Source organism: Phocoena sinus, chromosome 3, assembly GCF_008692025.1.
Source record: "Phocoena sinus isolate mPhoSin1 chromosome 3, mPhoSin1.pri, whole genome shotgun sequence".
In the NCBI taxonomy this organism is placed as follows: domain Eukaryota; kingdom Metazoa; phylum Chordata; class Mammalia; order Artiodactyla; family Phocoenidae; genus Phocoena; species Phocoena sinus.
The window spans coordinates 122,393,027-122,410,355 of NC_045765.1; the positions used below are offsets into that span (position 1 = coordinate 122,393,027).

At 38.3% G+C, this 17,329-nt stretch overlaps 1 protein-coding gene and 1 pseudogene across 2 annotated transcripts in view; one reads left to right on the forward strand and one right to left on the reverse strand.

Moving 5' to 3' along the window:
- The window catches only part of RNF180 (ring finger protein 180), a 306,785-nt gene that overhangs the window by 129,676 nt on the left and 159,780 nt on the right, over nt 1–17,329 (reverse strand). The gene's annotated exons all lie outside the window — the stretch shown is intronic.
- LOC116752306 lies at nt 4,903–5,247 on the forward strand (annotated as a pseudogene).

A 17,329-nucleotide genomic window follows, 5' to 3' on the forward strand; every position in this document is an offset into this window, starting at 1 on the left:
TCTATTTTTTTCTGATATGAGAATTGCCAGTCCAGCTTTCTTTTGATTTCCTTTTGCATGGAATATCTTTTTCCATCCCCTCACTTTCAGTCTGTATTTGTCCCTATGTCTGAAGTGGGTCTATTGTAGACAGCATATGTATGGGTCTTGTTTTTGTCTCCATTCAGCCAGTCTATGTCTTTTGGTTGCAGCGTTTATTCCATTTACATTTAAGGTAATTATCGATATGTATGTTCCTATTACCATTTTGTTACCTGTTTTGGGTTTCTTATTGTAGATCTTTTCCTTCTCTTGTGTTTCCTGCCTAGAGAATTTCCTTTAGCATTTGCTGTAAAGCTCATTTGGTAGTGCTGAACTGTCTTAGCTTTTGCTTCTCTGTAAAGGTTTTAATTTCTCCATCGAATCTGAATGAGATCCTTGCTGGGTACAGTAATCTTGGTGTAGGTTTTTCACTTTCATCACTTTCAATATGTCCTGCTACTCCCTTCTGGCTTGCAGTTTCTTTTGAAAGATCAGCTGTTAACCTTATGGGGATTCCCTTGTATGTTATTTGTTGTTTTTCCCTTGCTGTTTTTAATAGTTTTTCTTTGTATTTAATTTTTGATAGTTTGATTAATATGTGTCTAGGCATGTTTTTCCTTGGACTTATCCTGCATGGGACTCTCTGCGTTTTCTGGACTTGATTAACTATTTCCTTTACCATATTAGGGAAGTTTTCAACTTTAATATCTTCAAATATTTTCTCAGTCCCTTTCTTTTTCTCTTCTTCTTCTGGGACCCCTGTAATTCGAATGTTGGTGCGCTCAATGTTGTCCCAGAGGTCTCTGAGACCGTCCTTAATTCTTTTTTCTTTTTTTGTGGTACGCGGGCCTCTCACTATTGTGGCCTCTTCCATTGTGGAGCACAGGCTCCGGATGCGCAGGCTCAGTGGCCATGGCTCATGGGCCCAGCCGCTCCGCGGCATGTGGAATCTTCCCGGACCAGAGCACAAACTCGTGTCCCCTGCATCGGCAGGCAGACTCTCAAGGACTGTGCCACCAGGGAAGCCCCTGACCTTAATTCTTTTCATTCTTTTTTCTTTATTCTGCTCTGTAGTAGTTATTTCCACTATTTTATCTTCCAGGTCACTTATCCGTTCTTCTGCCTCAGTTATTCTGCTGTTGATTCCTTCTACAGAGTTTTCTATTTCATTTAATGTGTTGCTCAACATTGTTTGTTTGCACTTTAGTTCTTCTACGTCCTTGTTAAACGTTTCTTGTGTTTTCTCCGTTCTATTTCCAAGATTTTGGACCATCTTTACTATCATTATTCTGAATTCTTTTTCAGGTAGACTGCCTATTTCCTCTTCATTTGTTTGGTCTGGTGGGTTTCTACCTTGCTCCTTCATCTGCTGTGTTTCTCTGTCTTCTCATTTTGCTTAACTTACTGTGTTTGGAGTCTCCTTTTCACAGGCTGCAGGTTCATATTTCCCGTTGTTTTTGGTGTCTGCCCCCAGTGGCTAAGGTTCATTTAGTGGGTTGTGTAGGCTTCCTGGTGGAGGGGACTAGTGCCTGTGTTCTCGTGGATGAGGCGGGAGCTTGTCTTTCTGTTGGGTAGGACTGCATCCAGTGGTGCGTTTTGGGGTGTCTGTGACCTTATTATGATTTTAGGCAGCCTCTCTGCTAATGGGTGGGGTTGTGTTCCTGTCTTGCTAGTTGTTTGGAATAGAGTGTCCAGCACTGTAGCTTGCTGGTTGTTGAGTGGAGCTTGGTTTTAGTGTTGAGATGGAGATCTCTGGGAGAGCTTTTGATGTTTGCTATTACATGGAGCTGGCAAGTCTCTGGTGGGCCAATGTCCTGAACTCGGCTCTCCCACCTCAGAGGCACAGGCCTAACACCTGGCCAGAGCACCAAGACCCTTCCAGCCACAGGGATCAGAAGAAAAGGGAGAAAAAAAGAAAGACAGCAATAAAATAAAAGTTATTAAAATAAAAATTATTAAAAATAAAAAACCTAAAATGTAAATTAAAAAAAAGTAGCAACCAAACCAAAAAACAAATCCAGCAATGATAACAAGCACTAAAAACTATACTAAAAACAAAAGTAAACAACAAAAAATTGGAGAGACAGAACTCTAGGACAAATGCTAAAAGCAAAGCTATACAGACAAAATCACACAAAGACTCATACACATACACACTCAGAAAAAGAGAAAAAGGAAAACAATATATATATCATTGCTCCCAAGGTCCACTACCCCTATTTTCGGATGATTCATTGTCTATTCAGGTATTCCGCAGATGCAGTGTACATCAAATTGATTATGGAGATTAAATCCGCTGCTCCTGAGGCTGCTGGGAGAGATTTCCTTTTCTCTTCTTTGTTCACACAGCTCCTGGGGTTGGTTCTGCTCTGGATTTGGCCCCACCTCTGTGTGTAGGTTACCAGAGGTATGGGGTTAAAGGAGCAGCTGATTTGGGGGCTCTGGCTCAGTGAGGCTGGGGTGATGGAGGGGTATGGAATGCGGGGAGAGCCTGCAGTGGCAGAGGCAGGTGTGTCATTGCAACAGCCTTAGGTGCACCGTGTGTTCTTCCCGGGAAGTTGTCCCTGGATCACAGGACCCTGGGAGTGGTGGGCTGCACTAGCTCCCAGGAGCGGGGGTATGGATAGGGACCTGTACTTGCACACAGGCTTCTTTGTGGCTGCAGCAGCAGTAGACTTAGCGTTTCATGCCTGTCTCTGGTGTCCATGCTAACAGCCGCAGCTCGCGTCTGTCTCTGGAACTCGTTTAGGTGGTGCTCTGAATCCCCTCTCCTCACGCACCCTGCAACAATGGTCCCTTGCCTCTTAGGCAGGTCGACTTTTTCTCGGACTCCCTCCCAGCTAGCTGTGGTGCAGTAGCCCCTTTCAAGCTGTGTTCACGTAGCCAACCTCAGTCCTCTCCCTGGGGTCTGACCTCCGAAGTCAGAGCCTCTGTACCATTTTAAATGTTTGAAACAAATATCGTGGATATTATTCATAAAAACAATGCTTAAATTTTATTTTGTTTCCTGGGGGCTGGCTGTGAGGTGGGGTATAATCCTTTACTCAGCTGGAGATGCAAGTGGGACAGGATTTCAATTGTAGAACATCCCCAAAGGAGGGTGGCTAGTGATCCAAATCACAGCACCCAGGGTAATAATGCCTTTAATCTGTGCTAGCATCAATATTCAAAGGGCAAGGTATGAAAAACAGGGTAGCAAAGCTTCCATGGCAGTAATGAAAGTTATGACATTTCAGGAATTCTGTGATTTTTGTTTTTTTAAAATTTTATTTGTTTATCTTTGGCTGCATTGGGTCTTCATTGCTGTGCGCGGGCTTTCTGTAGCTGCGGCAAGCTGGCACTACTTTTCGTTGCAGTGCATGGGCTTCTCATTGCAGTGGCTTCTCTTGTTGTGGAGTGCAGGCTCTACACGCATGGGCTTCAGCAGTTGTGGCACGAAGGCTCAGTAGTTGTGGCTCGTGGGCTCTAGAGCACAGGGCTCAGTAGTTGTGGCATACAGGCTTAGTTGCTCCACAGCATGTGAGATCTTCCCAGACCAGGGCTTGAACCCATGACCCCTGCATTGGCAGGCAGATCTTAACCACTATGCCACCAGGGAAGCCCTGGAATTCTGTGTTTGATGTAAGCCTCTAGACATGGTACGGGAAAGGTGAAAGGGTCTGACACCCAGAGGAAAGAGACAAAAGATGGCTATAAAGTTACTAAGGCATGAATTATGTAAATCAGAGCTCCAGTCCAAGCTGAAACAGTAGTGGAAATCAGGAAGTCTAAAGGTGGCCAGCTCAACAGAAGGCACAGGCTATACTTGGTAGCAAGACAGGTTTTGACCCATCCTCTGGTACCTCATAAGGTAACAAGCTTAGGAAGGATTGGTTCAGATGCAATGTGAGGCTGAGCTGGGCAAAGCTGGGACAAGCAATGATCTATATTACCTATGTTTACATCAAGTAGGATTGCAGAGCAAAAGTCTGACTACATATGTCTTTGATTGTGATTTGGTTTTTCTCAACATTTTAATATTTCTAAAATTGGTATCTAATTTCAAATCAGATATATGTCTTTCATTTGAAAATCCTCCCACCTCTCCACAAAGTCTTCATTGATTAAATTGATGGTCAAATTGGTTTCTCAAAAATAATCACTAAGGGGCTTCCCTGGTGGCACAGTCTGGGAGGATCCCACATGCCGTGGAGCGGTTGGGCCCGTGAGCCATGGCCGCTGAGCCTGCGTGTCCAGAGCCTGTGCTCCGCAACGGGAGAGGTCACATCAGTGAGAGGCCTGTGTACCGCAAAAAAAAAAAAAAAAAAAATCACTAAGATTATATATGTTTCTCTTCCTAGTGTTTTTTCCTATGTATTAGCACTCCTTTAAATTTAAAAATAAAAAACAAAATTAATACATCAAACTAAAAATCTTCTGCACTGCAAGGAAAATCATCAACAAAATGAAAAGGCAACCCACTGAATGGTAGACAATATTTGCAAATCATACATCTGATAAGGGGATTATATCCAAAATATATAAAGAATTCACAAAACCCAATAGCAAAAAACCCCAAACAATCCAATTAAGAAATGGACAGAGGATCTGAATAGATATTTTTCCAAAGAAGACATGCAGATGAACAACAAGTACATGAAAAGATGCTCAACATCATTAATGATCAGGGAAATGCAAATCAAAACCACAATGAGATATCACCTCATACCTGTCAGAATGGCTATTATCCAAAAGACAACAAATAACAAGTGTTAGTGAGGATATGGATTAAAGGGAACCCTGTGCACTGTTGGGGGGAATATAAATTGGTGCAGTAATTATGGAAAACAGTATGGAGGTTCCTCAAAAAATTAAAAATAACTCTCCCTCCTGCCACCTCCCCTGGCCCTCTTGCGCTGCGCGGTTTCTCTGATGCAAGACTGTCCCGGCCCAGATATGGCTCGTGGACAGCAGAAGATTCAGTCTCAGCAGAAAAATGCCAAAAAGCTGGACAAAAGAAGAAACAAGGACATGACCAAAAGCCTGCTGCCAAAGCTGCCTTAATATGTATCTGCACTGTCTGTAAGACACAAATGCCAGACCCTAAGACCTTCAAGCAGCACTTTGAGAGCAAGCATCCTAAGACTCCACTTCCTCCAGAATTAGCTGATGTTCAGGCATAAAATTGTTTACAGGGGAAGTTGTGACACCTTTGCCTCTTCTTCTGTCTCAGACCTTAGGTAACAAACCTGCAGCTGCTTTTCTAACAAACTGTTGATCAGCAAAAATAAAGGGGCTACAGAAACACTCATTTTTATGCTGTTCCCTTTTGGGCTTCATGCAAAGACAATTCTGTGCAAATGTACCGTTGACTCTGATTTGGAAATCTGAAAATCAGTCCATCCTTGTTATAAATTTTTTTTTTATAATTGTAATTATATTGATGTTCATATTGTATAAAATAACTCATTTAATAAAGTAGTACTTTGATTTTACAACATCACAGGATAAATGGTTTTAGAAATTCTATTCTAACTTTCTACATTATTTGCCTTATAAAAATCTAATGAATTCATCAGCTAGAATTGCAAGCACAATTCTTATCTCCCTTTCTAATGCAGGGGCATGTTCATAGTTAAACTAGAGCAGACTCATTCATTAAATTTGTGCACACGATTTTATTGGAAGCTGCTGACCTAGGTGAAGAATGACTTATCTGCTGCCTTAGTATATTGCAATCATGTGTCATTTTCCCCTCTGATTGTTTCTTGTGATTGAGGTTGGAATATTTAAACTTGCTGTGTGACCTGGCTATACCTGCCAGACATGTATGGCCTGTAGATTAACTGATAAATTCCTTAAAGTGGTTGGATTGTCAGTGAGCCCGTGTGAAAAATTAGGTTCTGAAGTATATGCCACAATGAAGTAATCAGCCTATTGTTCAATACAAAATATGATGGAACATATGTGAACTGGTAAAGGTCTATCTTTTATAAATTATACTTGATTCTTTGAAAATTGTTCAAGTTCTTTCATTTAAAATTGAAACTCATAATTTTCGAAGGAGTTTTTAGAAGTTAATTACAATTTGGCCAATTTATGAACGGATTCTGCATTAACAGAAAGATTGGAATGGCTTGTGTCTGGGTTAAATCCCAGTGAGTAGTTGACTTTTACTTTGTGCTGGTTCCTAAAATCAAAGGCTGTGTACAATATGACTTCCGTCTGAACTAGAAAAGTATTAAAATAGGCCAATATCCACATTTTTTAGGCTCTAAGGATGGGAAGTGGGTTTGTTCCAATGAATGAGGTAAATCCTGTCCAGTTAAAAAAAGACTAATTTAGGTTTCTTCTAATTTGCTTTTGCCAACTATTAATACAAGTGAAACTGCTGTAACTCAGTTTAAATTTAAAGTTGATAGGATAGGAAAAACACTCAAATATTTACTGGTAATTGCTTAGAGCTGCAAATCTGATCCTGTGGATTACAAAATGCATTCCCTCTTTCTGCTGTAACTCATCACTGCATTTGTTTTGTAGCTATACATATTCTGGCCCCTTGTTTGTCTTCACTGTAAGTTTAAAATAAGATATTTCCAAGGAAAAGCTTCAGTGGTGATAATTTCTTAGTAACTCCTATTCTTATACTCTTACTTTAAAATAGTCATTTTTTCATGTATTTGATTTCTTCAGTTTCAGATTTATTATTTGTTAATTCCCAATATGTTGGTTACCAGAACATTAGAGTTGGCCTAGTTGCTTATAGTGGTTATTAACAAAGGTTCTGGTTAAATTACAATTTAAAAGTTTTTAAAAGTGCCTTGAGTATATGTATGTTTATATTATTAATAAATCATTTAAAAACCTTTCACAAGTTTTGTTTTAATTTTTTTTCATTTGTTTTACTAATTCAGAATAAAAGCTTTATGTTCTTGTTAAAAAAAATTAAAAATAGAACTGTAATAAGACCCAGAGAGTCCACTTCTGGGTATTTGTCTGAAGAAAACGAAAACACTATTTCAAAAAGATATGCGCACCCCTATGTTCATTGCAGCATTATTTTCAACAGCCAAGGTATGGAAAAAACCTAAGTGTTCAATGATGGATGAATGGATAAAGAAATTGTGGTATTTATACACACATACACACACACACATATAGACACATACTGGAATATTATTCAGACATAAAAAAGAATGAAATCTTGCCCTTTGTGACAACATGAATGAACCTTGAGAGCATTATGCTACGTGAAATAAGTCAGACAAAGAAAGACAATAATTATATATGAAATTTAAACAACAAGAAACCAAGCTCATAGATACAAAGAACAGATTGGTAGTTGTCAGAGGTGGGAGATGGGTGGGTGGGAGAAATGGGTCAAGGAGGTCAAAAGGTATATAAACTTCTAGTTATAAAATAATTAAGTCATGAGGATATAATGCATGATGACTATAGTTAATAATACTGTATTGTATGTTGGAAAGTTGCTAAGAAACTAGATCTTAAAAGTCTTTATCATAAGAAAAAAAACTTTTTTAAAACTGTGTATGGTACCAGATGTTAACCAGACTTGTGGTGATCATTTCACAACACATATAAATAGAGAATCATTATGTTATACACTGGAAACTAGTATAATGTTACATGTAAATTACACATCAATTAAAAAATCCCCTCAAAACCCCAAAAACAAAATGAAGATTTTTCTCTCTCTTGATATGTTCTTCCTTAAAGATACACATGTACAAATCTCTCCTATCAGAAACAACAGAAAAACCTCTCCTTGGATGCTGTGTTTCCATCTAGCTACAATCACCTCTCTCATTCCCTTCAGAGGCAAGTTCCTGGAAAGAAAAGAATATAATTTCTGCTTATTATTTCCCACTACCTACTTAAAATAAAACTGCTCTAGCCAAAAGTCATCTATCTATGACCCAATTGCCAAATCCAGAAGCCTATTTTTAGTCCTCATTGTACTCGACAATTCTGTAGCATTTAATGCTGTTGGCCAATTTCTTCTCTTAAAACTGTCCTTTTTAAGAAAAATAACCATCTCCACTCTGTCCACTTCCTACCTTCCAGATGCAACCATCCCTGTCAACAGTGGTGAATCCTTTCATACTTTCTCTTGGCTCATGCAAAATATAAAAGCACATGTGCACATAAATACTCTGCTGTCACTTTTCTCAACATACCATGGATGTCTCTCCAAGTTAGTAGATATTGATCTTTTAGTCTTTTTTCTAACCTACATACACACATATTTTACATAAATAGGATGATCTATCTGCTTTTTATATTTCAATTTTTTTCTCTCTTCTTTTTCCCCCCGCTGGCCTGCCCCCTCCCTGCTCTCTGTAGACTTGCTCCTCCTCCCACTTTCCCCTATCTCATTTCTTGTAGTGTTCCATCTTGCACCTTATCATTTCTTCTGTGAGGCCTGATCATTGTCCTTTTATTACTCTACCCTCTGTAAACATACCACCTCTTCCTTTATGACTCTACTCTTTTTATACCTTCCATAATACCTATATTGACTATCTACATATGTCCCCCTTTATTACATTTCTAAGACCCTTGTGGGCATGGATTATGTTTTATTTATGTTTCCTAATTCCAGAACTTAGAGGGAAGAATAGAAATAGGAATCAGGGAGATAAGCGGAGAGGAAATTTAAGACAAGGAGACAATTTAGGGAAATCATGGAGTTTGTGGATGAGGTACCTGTCAATCTGACAGGATGAGAGCTTTTCCAATAAGGAGTAGGAAATATTCCTTGAGAGCTAAGGTGGGTCATTTGCTACTGGTCAGGAATGGGCAAAGTATAGCCTACGAGACAAATAAGACCTGCTATCTGTATTTTTTTGTAACTAAAATTTCAGTGGAACGTAGCCATGCTCATTGGTCTATGTATTGTGTATGGCTATTTTTGTGCCACCATAACAGAACTAAGTAGTTGTGACAGAGACTGTACGGTCAGCAAAGCCTACTACAGTACAGTACAGGCATGTCAGCCTGAGATGTCTCATTATGCTCCTGAATGGAATATAGCATTGCTAATTTCCACCACAATCAACAAATATTTATTGAGTGAACAAAGCATTATTTCAGGCCTTGGGGATTTTCTTAGTCTGCTTGGGCTGTGATAACAAAATACCATAGACTGGGAAGCTTAAACAATAGTCATTTATTTCTCACAGCTCTGGAGGCTGGGAATCCAAGATCAGGGTGCTAGCATGGTTGGGTTCTGGTGAAAAACCTCTTCCTGACTTGCAAACACCCATCTTCTCATTGTGTGTTCACATGGCCTTTCCTCTGCGGGTGTGGAAAGAGATCTCTCTCTCTTCCTTTTCTTATAAGGCAGCCAATCCTATCAGATTAGGATGCCACCCTTATGACTTCATTTAACCTTAATTACCTCTTAAAAACCCTATCTTCAAATACAGTCACAGAAGGGGTTAGAGCTTCAAGGAATGAATTTTGGGGGGATACAATTCAGTCCATAGCAGGGATATACAAGGCACTAGGGATGTTGCGGTGAACATATGAAGCAATTAAGTCCTCTGAACTAATTCTTTAAAAAGGAAAAAAAAATGTGAAGAAGAGATAGTTTCAAGAATGTGAGTGCTAAATGGCACAAAGAGGCAATAATTAAGGCATGGGGTACCAAGGTCCTGAAACAGAGTGGTTGTGTTGAGAATTTAAGGCATTTTGAAAGTAAAATCAGCAGAAGCTAATTCTCATTCGAATGGAGGAGGACACACTGGTTTCATAACGAATAATTTTGATTTTTTTCCTTATAAATCTTAAAATCTCTGAATTCACAATTTCATTTTGATTTGCATTCCCCTATATCTTTTGAACACTTTAAAAAGAAGTCAAAGATCTTAGCTTCTGACTTCCAGGCAGGTGAGAAGTCCCATTGGGCCATAACACAAAGAACACAGCTCTATATCAAAAGCCATTTTTAAGCCTCCAGCAACAATCCTTACACCCGTCAATCAGTTCCAGATCCGCTAAATCCAGTTACTTCTAAGCCACAGCATGTCACACATTACTTTAGAGAGCAAAGTGGTCTTTTATTAGTCTTCTCTCTTCTTTACTGAACCTCTTGGGCTCTTTTCTTGCCTTATTCCATTCTCCTTAATTTTCTTTTGTTTCTCTATCACAGAAAAACTTTTATGTATTAATTAAATTTGGATAACCAAATATTGGTTATCCATAACCCTTCTCCATTCAGGCAGAAACAGGTAACGTTCAACTGCCTCAAAGAATGGATGACACAGCAGTATGTAGATAAAAAAGGAATTAAATTATTAAATATTTGGTATTTGAGTTTCAAAAGCCTAGGATTCTGAGTATAAACGATAGATTTAGAAGACCTTTTTCCTATTCCTCCTATCCCTTTATACTCAAATATTTTATGGGATTGAAGCAAGAGCCTATTGGATCTCCAAAAAGGTACTCTACAACATGTTCACCTTAGCTTAAAACTGGAAGGAGGATGATAGGACAGAAAATACCATCAGGTTTAGGGTCTGGATAGCAGGAAACCTGTAACTTCCAATCTCTAGAATACAGTCTAAGGAGGAAGCGAGGTCTCAGAAGTCTCTTATGTTTAGCATGGTATGGGAGCAGCATAGAATGGCATTTATCTGGCACCAAGTAGACAGTAAAGATCTTTTAGTTAATACAAGAAAGAAAATAAATACCCTTCTTTCTCAGTCTTTCTGAGTATAAGCTCAGTAGGTATCAGTAAGGCCAAATTCCACCCCACCTTCAACATGCTGACACTTGGAAGGTTCTAGAAACTTAGAACATAGACCTAGAGGTAAAAAGAGGAGAAAGGCTTGACCGATTAAGATTTAGTTTCTAGCCTCAAATAGAAAGGGGGCTCAAAATAGAAATTTAAATTCATTCATTTATTCAACAAGTACCACTGTGTACTTATATGTACAAATAACTTTTAATAAAAAATAAAGCTACAGGGCTTCCCTGGTGGCGCAGTGGTTGAGAGTCTGCCTGCCGATGCAGGGGACGTGGGTTCGTGCCCCGGTCTGGGAAGATCCCATATGCTGTGGAGCGGCTGGGCCCTTGAGCCATGGCCGCTGAGCCTGCGCGTCCGGAGCCTGTGCTCCGCAACGGGAGAGGCCACAACAGTGAGAGGCCCACGTACCACAAAACAAAACAAAACAAAACAAAATAAAGCTACATTCCCTGAATATCTGAGTTTGTGGATTATGAGTCATTCCTAGAACATATTATTCACTTTCTTACCTTTTCCTTGTATCATTTAATTTCTTCACATACATTTGAAGTACATCTACTTTTCTCTAAATCTTATCTATTGCATTTATCTCATACCTGACACAAAGTCCATGCTATGTCACAGAAAAAGTTCAGATATTAAAGTTATCAGAAAATCACATGATTAAGAAACAGCATATGGAAGTTACTTTAAATATACAGACATATATATTACAGAATTCTCTTCATTCCTGATTCTTAAAAAATGTAAGTTTTTATAAATGTCATTGTTGTGTCATAAGAATCTGTATTTCTAGTTTCAGAATATGACTCCAAATTTGCATAAATACATATTCCAAATTTGACAGTTTTGGACTTCTAACATATGCTAGTGCTAGCTTCCATATCAGTCATCAAAAATATATTTTAAGAAACAACTGGAAAAGTTTCTTACATCACCAAAAAAGATTTTTGGTCAATATGGGGAACAAGGCAAATGCAGTAAGTCTCCCTCCAGTATTAATTAAATAAAAATGTTAGATTAACTGTTCAAAAACCTAACACATATGTTGCAGATATAGCTTGGGAGTCAAGGCTCTAAGCTCTATGTATAGCAGTGAGCTAAAAAGGCTGTTTGGTCTGAGGAAGATAGTACAGAAGCCAGCTAATCTAGGCAAAGAATTGGCAGAAGGATACCAGCACTCTAAACCTGCACTATTTGTAGGTGTGATGTCTAAATTAGCACTTCCCAAGAAGCTTGGAAACCCTAAATAGAGAAAATAAAATTAAAATAAGTCCTGTACTAGTGAAAGCCACAGCAAAGTCAAACACAAAACTGGCTCCAAGGGGTTTCTTCCACAACTCAGGGTCCTTGAAATTTACATAGAAACAACTCCCGCTGAAGATAAGCTCACAGTCAAAAGTTACAAAGTATGTCAGAAAACAACCTGTCAATAAAAAAGTATTAGTAGATGTATGAATGGGAAGAATTCACTTTTAAAAAACTACATATAACTGAGAAATATGTAAGAAACTTTAAAATAATTGTGTTAAAAGAAATTTTAGGGACTTCCCTGGTGGCGCAGTGGTTAAGAATCTGCTTGCCAGTGCAGGGGACACAGGTTTGATCCCTGGTCCGGGAAGATCCCACATGCTGTGGAGCAACTAAGCCCATGAACCACAGCTACTGACTCTGTGCTCTAGAGCCCATGAGCCAAAACTACTGAGCCCGTTTGCCACAACTACTGAAGCCTGTGCGCCTAGAGGTCATGCTCTGCAACAAGAGAAGCCACTGCAATGAGAAGCACGTGCACTTCAATGAAGAGTAGCCCCTGCTCACCGCAACTAGATAAAGCTCATGTGCAGCAATGAAGACCCAATGTAGCTGAAAATAAATATAAATTAAATAAATAAATTTTAAAAAGAAATTAAAAAAAAGAAATTTTTAAAGAAGAATACAGTTAATTAGACAAGAACAGGATATAATAAAAATAATGTAATAACTTTGTATAGTGTATAATGTATAAAAATACTGAATCACTACATTGTACATAAATAATATTGTAAGTCAACTACAATTCAATTAAAAATATACATATATATATAATAAAAACAAAAAGTGAACTTGAATAAGAATCCAAATGGAGACTGTAAATATGAAAAAAGTAAGGTTAAAGAAGATAGAATTATCAGATTGGAAAAATTGCTAAAGGTAAATACAGAACAATTACTCTGTAAGATTCTCAACTTATTTTAGAGAGGCAAGATAGAAACTTCTTTCTAAAAACAAACAAACTCATAGAAAAAGAGATCATTATTTATGGTTACCAGAGGCAGTTGGGGGAGGGGTAATTGGATGAAGGTAATCAAAAGGTACAAACTGGGGCTTCCCTGGTGGCGCAGTGATTGAGAGTCCACCTGCCGATGCAGGGGACACAGGTTTGTGCCCCAGTCTGGGAAGATCCCACATGCCACGGAGCGGCTGGGCCCGTGGGCCCGTGGGCCCGTGGGCCATGGCCGCTGAGCCTGCGTGTCCGGAGCCTGTGCTCCGCAACGCGAGAGGCCACAATAGCAGGAGGCCACAACAGTGAGAGGCCCGGGTACCGCAAAAAAAAAAAAGGTACAAACTTCCAGGTATAAAATAAATAAATACTAGAGATGTAATATACAACATGATAAATACAATTAATACTGTTATATGTTATATATCAAAATTGTTAAGAGAATAAATCCTAGGAGTTCTTATCACAAGGAAAAGGTATTTTTTTTCTATTTCTTTAGTTTTGTATCTATATGAAATGATGAATGTTCACAAAACCTAGTGGGGTAATCATTGCATGACATATGTGAGTCAAATCATCTTGCTGTATACCTTAAACTTATACAGTTCTCTATGTCAATTATATCTCAATAAACCTGGAAGAAAAATATAAGAGACAAAAGAAAAGAAAATTCCTTGAATTGAATCCTTCCAAGTATGGAGTAAGGCTATAAGGAATTTTATAAAATCATCTAATTCAGCACTAAAATCATGGTTTCTCTAAAAATCTCTTTCAAATAATATACTACATATTTCTCTAATAATTAAACTGTATTATACTCTTCTAGATTGGCAGTCCACAACTTGTGTCAAATATGTGGGAACAATTCTGTGTTTTTTTCCTGGCTAACTTATTAAGTCACTGACTGGCTCTCTGATATGACTATTCTAAAAACTTTGCCATTTGCCATTCCTTTCAAATTCTTCCTGGATCTACAACTTCTCTTTCTCTAATGGCTTCTCACATTAAAAATAAAAAGAACCACATACACACACACACACACACACACACAAACCCAAACACACACAAAAAACAAATTCTCTTAGTCTTGCAATTTGATCCAACTACTACCTTCCCTCTCTCTCCTTCCTATCACAGCTAAACTTCTCAAAAGAACTGTCTCTACTTTTCATCTAATTTGATCTGTTGGCAGATTTGACACTGTTATTCTCTTCTTCAAAATTTTAAATTTCTTGAAATATTCATCACTTATCTTGTGTGATTTTGTCTGTTAAGGTCTGCCTTTACCATTTGTCCTAGAGTTCTGTCTGTTCTTTTTTTTTTAGTTTGTTTGTTTTTCTTTTTATGAGTGTGTGTGTGTACGTTTCTTTGTGGGACTTTGTCTGTTTAGTTTTGCTTTTCCCATTTGTTCTGGGGTTCTATCTGCTCATGTTTTTTAAATTTCTTCCTTTTCTTCAGAGCCATGCAGCTGGCAGGGTCTTGGTGCTCCAGTCAGATGTCAGGCTTGAGCCTCCAAGGTGGAGAGTCGAGTCCAAGACACTGGACCACCAGAGACCTCCCGGCTCCATGTAATATCAATTGGCGAGAGGTCTTCCAGAAATCTCTGTCTCAACACTAACAGCCAGCTCCACCCAATGGCCAGCAAGCTCAAGTGCTGGATGCTCCATGCCAAACAACTAGCAAGACAGGAACACATCTCCACCCCTTAGCAGAGAGGCTGCCTAAAGTCATACTAAGTTCACGGACACACCAAAACACACGACCGGACATGGCCCAGCCCACCAGAAGGAGAATATCCAGCACCACCCACCAGAAAACAGGCACCAATCGCCCCAACCAGGAAGCCTACACAAGCCACTGAACCAACCTCACCCACTGGGGGCAGACACCAAAAATAACAGGAACTACGAACCTGCAGCCAGTGAAAAGAGGACCCCAAACATAGTAAGTTAAACAAAATGAGAAGACAGAGAAATATGCAGCAGATGAAGGAGCAAGGCAAAAACCCACCAGACCAAATAAATGAAGAGGAAATAGGCAGTTTACCCAAAACAGAATTCAGAGTAATGACAGTAAAGATGATCCAAAATCTTGGAAATAGAATGGAGAAAATATAAGAAATGTTTAACAAGGACCTAGAAGAACTAAATAGCAAACAAACAATGATGAACAACACAATAAATGAAATTAAAAATTCTCTAGAAGGAATCATTAGCAGAATAACTGAGGCAAAAGAACAGATAAGTGACCAGGAAGACAGAAGAGTGGAAATAACTGCTGCAGAGCAGAATAAAGAAAAATGAATGAAAAGAACTGAGGACAGTCTCAGAGACACCTGGGAAAACATTAAATGCACCAACATTCAAATTTTAGGGGTCCCAGAAGAAGAAGAGAAAAAGAAAGGTTCTGAGAAAATATTTGAGATTACAGCAGAAAACTTCCCTAAAATGGGAAAAGATATAGTCAATCAAGTCCAGGAAGTGCAGAGAGTCCCAAACAGAATAAATCCAATGAGAAACATGCCAAGACACAAATTAATCAAACTATCAAAAATTAAACACAAAGAAAAAATATTAAAAGCAGCAAGGAAAAAGCAACAAACAACATACAAAGGAATCTACATAAGGTTAAAAGCTGATCTTTCAGCAGAAACTCTGCCATCCAGAAGGGAGTGGCAGGATGTATTTACAGTGATGAAAGAGAAAAACCTACAACCACGATTACTCTACCTAGCAAGGATCTCATTCAGATTCAACAGAGAAATGAAAACCTTTACAGACAAGCAAGAGCTAAGAGTATTCAGCACCACCAAACCAGCTTTACAACACATGCTGCTAAAGGAACTTCTCTAGGCGGGAAACACAACAGAAGAAAAGAATCTACAAAAACAAACCAAAACAATTAAGAAAATGGTAATAGGAACATACATATTGATAATTACCTTAAATGTAAATGGATTAAATGCTCTAACCAAAAGACACAGACTGGCTGAATGGATACAAAAACAACACCTGTCTATATGCTGTCTACAAGAAACACACTACAGACCTAGGGACACACACAGACTGAAAGTGAGAGGATGGAAAAAGACATTCCATGCAAATGGAAATCAAAAGAAAGCTGGAGTAGCAATTCTCATATCAGACAAAATAGACTTTAAAATAAAGACTACTACAAGAGACAAAGAAGGACACTACCTAATGATCAAGGGATCAATCCAAGAAGAAGATATAACAATTGTAAATATTTATGCACCCAACATAGGAGCAACTCAATACAAAAGGCAAATGCTAACAGCCATAAAAGGGGAAATCGACAGTAACACAAACATAGTAGGGGACTTTAACACCCCACTTTCACCAACGGACAGATCATACAAAATGAAAATAAATAAACTCAAGCTATAAATGACACAACAGACCAGGTAAAATTAGTTGATATTTATCAGACACTCCAACCAAAAACAACAGAATACACCTTCTTCTCAAGTGCGCATGGAACTTTCCCGAAGAGAGATCATATCTTGGGTGACAAATCAACCATTGGTAAATTTAAGAAAATTGAAATCATATCAAGGATATCTTCCAACCACAATGCTATGAGACTACATAACAATTACAGGAATAAAACTGTAAAAAATAAAAACACATGGATGCCAAACAATATGCTACGCAATAACCAAGAGATCACTGTAGAAATCAAAAAGGAAATGAAAAAATACCTGGAAATAAATGACAATGGAAACATGATGACCCAAAACCTACGGCATAAAGCAAAACAGTTCTAAGAGGGAAGATTATAGCAATACAATCCTACCTCAAGAAACAAGAAAAATCTCAAATAAACAACCTAACCTTACACCTAAAGAGATTAGAAAAAGAACAAAACAACCCTAAAGTTAGCAGAAGAAAAGAAATCATAAAGATCAGATCAGAAATAAATGAAAAAGAGGTAAAGTAAATAATAGCAAAGATCAATAAAACAAAAAGCTGGTTCTTTGAGAAGATATACGAAATTGATAAACCATTAGCCAGACTCATCAAGAAAAAAAGGGAGAATATTCAAATCAACAGAATTAGAAGTGAAAAGGGAGAAGTAACAACTGACACTGGAGAAATACAAAGGAACATGAGAGACTACTACAAGTAACCATACGCCAATAAAATGGACAACTGGGAAGAAATGGATAAATTCTTAGAAAAGTACAGCCTCCAGAGACTGAGCCAGGAAGAAATAGAAAATATGAACAAACCAATCACAAGCACTGAAAATTGAAACCATGAATAAAAATCCTCCAA